Raw genomic sequence first — 3317 nt, 5'->3', positions numbered from 1 at the left:
CTGTTACAGACGGGCCTAAAAGTGGGTGCTCCGCACGTGCTAGGATTCGAAAGGGGCGTCCTTTCCGGATGCCCCCAACCCTAGCAAGCGCGGAGCGCGCACAAAATGGCAGCGGCCATTCCACACGGCCGCCAACATTACGACATCACAACTGCGCCGCCTGTAAACAGGGTGGCACGGTTGTGACGTAGTGGGGCTGCATGAGGGCGCATAGAGTGCCCTTTCTGCGGCCCCGGAAGGAGCTCCATTTTGGAGCTCCTTCCAGGTTTGCTTCGCTGGGTGCAGCCTTTACATGGCTGCGCCCAGCAACGCAGAGGAGAAAGGGGCAAAGTGGCCCCTTTCTCCTCCTCCCCACCACCGCCGGGTGTCCTCGGGGCTTCAAGCCCCGAGGAAAACCCTTTCCAGGCCACGGGGAAGCGGCCTTTTGCCGCTTCCTCACAGCCTGGAAAGCGGCGGATCTGGTCCTCGGAGGCTGCCGTTGTGGCAGCTGAGGCCCCGATACACCAGGGAAGGAAGCGCCTACAGGCCACCCCAATAAAATACTAACACTGAATTTACCAAGAATTCCCATTAGTTCTCTAAAAATTACAATTCGTCCATTAGCCAACAATCAGAGTCAAGGAAGAGCAGTTGTCATAATCTTTTTATATGAAAGTCAGTGGATAAGCCCGCTGGAAGAGATCCATTTTGAGTGCCTTCTTAAAGGCCTCTAAGGTAGTAATGAGACGGAGCTCTTCCGGTAGGTCATTCCATTATCTTGGGGCCGCGGCAGTGAATGCCTTATGTGAAGTTCTCATTAACCTGGTATTTTAATATTCTAGTAAGAACTTCCCAGATGTTCTGAGAGTGTGGGGTGGATTATGTAGGGAGAAGCGCTCCCGCAAGTAACTTGGGCCTGAGCCATGTAGGGCTTTAAAGGTAATAACCAATACCTTGTATTGCTCCCAGAAGCTAACTGGCAGCCAGAGAAGAGATTTCAGTATTGGTGTTATATGGTCAAACCTAGATAATAATAATAATAATAATAATAATAATAATAATAATAATAATAATAATAAATAACAACAACAACAACAACAACAACAACAACATCTTTATTTATAGATGTTCCGGTGACCAATCTGGCTGCTGCATTTTGAACCAATTGAAGCTTCCAAATTTGGTACAAGGGTAGACCCAAGTAGAGCACATTGCAGAAAACTAACCGAGAGATTACCAGTGCAAGTACTACTGCTTTAAGGTCCTTTCGGTCCAGGTAGGGATGCAGTTGGTATCACTCCTGGCCATCGCATCTATTTGGGATGTAAATTGTAAGGACGGATCCAGGAGTACTTCCAAACTGCGAACCTCATCTTTTAGGACTGGGTGACAGAACGCCATCACTGGTTGGATTACAGAGCTGGGAATATTCAGGGACAGTAGAGATTCAGATCTATCCTGTAACCCAACCATCGTCTTTACAGTGCTTCCTCCTTATGATTGATGCTTTAAAAGCAAAACAGGCTACCTTTTCAGAAATACTTGTTTTGGTGTACTTGGGACATCTATGGAGTTATAGCTTCAGGTTCTGATTCAATAAGCGCACATGCAACACTGATTCAGCTGCAAACACTGAGAGGAGGTGTCTTTTAGTAAAGCTCTGTACAACCATGTGCACAGACAGGGGAGCACACTAGCTCCATCTCTTGGTTCCATTGCTCTTCTCATGTAGCAAATGATAACCGAACAGGGAAGCTTTCACTACATATAGGTCCTTTGCACATGACCAGAAACCCTTTAAAATCAGAGTGACAGAACTGGGGAGGGAACTAACACTCTTCTCATACTAATGCAAGACTCTTTCATCATGACTACAGTTACTCTCTCTTTCTAACATCCAAAAGGCTGGTGTCTACACATTATAGCAGGTTGATACCATTTTAACTTAAGGCTCCATCCTATGGAATCTTAGGAAGAAGAAACAAGGTGGCATTAAGAATGAGGCATGAAATTTTCAAATGTAGATAGGGGATATAATACAAAATCTGACCAAATAATATTAATGAAGCTGTAGTGAAAACACATTGACATAACCTACAGATTCTGGAGAAGAAGCAACAGAAAAATACTATGCATGCATGCAAGAAGAAACTGATCACACACCAAAACAGGATGTGCTGACAATCATAGGGGACTGTAAACATAGGAACTAAGAGAAGAATTGTGAGAGCCAATATGGTGTAGTTGTTTGAGTGTTGGACTAGGACTCTGGGGGACTGGATTTTGAACACTCGGCCATGAAAATCAACTGGGTGACTTTGGGCAAATCACATGCTCTCAGCCTCAGAAGAAGGCAATGGCAGCCCTCTTTTCAATACATCTTGCCAAGAAAATGCAAGTGATAGGGTTGCCTTAGGCTTGTCATGAACTGGAAATTACTTGAAGTTCAGGAGGGCCTTTATGTTAGCAAGATTTAATATTCTTCCATCGTTCATCCTGGAGGGCAGATTCAAAAAGATGTCTTATCATTGTAGATACTGCCCCTGCAGCTCAGAGAAAATTGAAATAATCAGCCATGTACTTTTTCGTTGTTCCTTGTATACAGAAATACACACCTCTTATATAACCGCAATTATCCATCAGTTTCCAGGTAGACAAGAGAAGTTTTATCTTGATTATCTCCTTGCAGATGCAGCGAATGTTATAACCTTTACAGTTGCTAATTTCTTTGCAACCATGATTACTAGTTGTAAAAAGTTGTTAAAATAGATGCAGTAATTGATATTGTCATTTTATGGCTATAATTGTTGCAGATAAATTATGTAACAATTGCCCTATCATCTAAGTCTATACTGTGCAACTTTGTTCAAATTGACTGATCATGTTAATATATAGGAATTTGGCCAAGTGTTTATATTTTAATAACTTTTAAACATAATAGAATAACCTGAAACCATGACCTTGAAATGTTTACTTCAGGAGGTACGTCTGTTTATAGTTATCTACCCATATCTACATTCTGGACCGGTATCGGGTTTTTGGTTTTTTGGAAAATATACCCAACTTACTTTTTGGATATTCTCTAGGCTGGTGTTGTAATTATATGTTGCTTATGCCGCGTGTATATGAGCATATACTGTTCTGATGCTCAGTCACTGTTTTCTTTTTCTTTCTGTGCTGGCTGTGCACCGTAATAAAATATTTGATCAATTCGATCAATGTGAAAGGGGCCCTGTACTTAGAGCTTCCCACTGATAAGGGACTGCTTCACCTACAGCACTTTGATGATGGTGATGATGATGACTGCTTCACCTACAGCATTTTGATGGTGGTGGTGG

Source organism: Sceloporus undulatus, chromosome 6, assembly GCF_019175285.1.
Source record: "Sceloporus undulatus isolate JIND9_A2432 ecotype Alabama chromosome 6, SceUnd_v1.1, whole genome shotgun sequence".
In the NCBI taxonomy this organism is placed as follows: domain Eukaryota; kingdom Metazoa; phylum Chordata; class Lepidosauria; order Squamata; family Phrynosomatidae; genus Sceloporus; species Sceloporus undulatus.
This window is presented reverse-complemented; position numbering follows the sequence as displayed.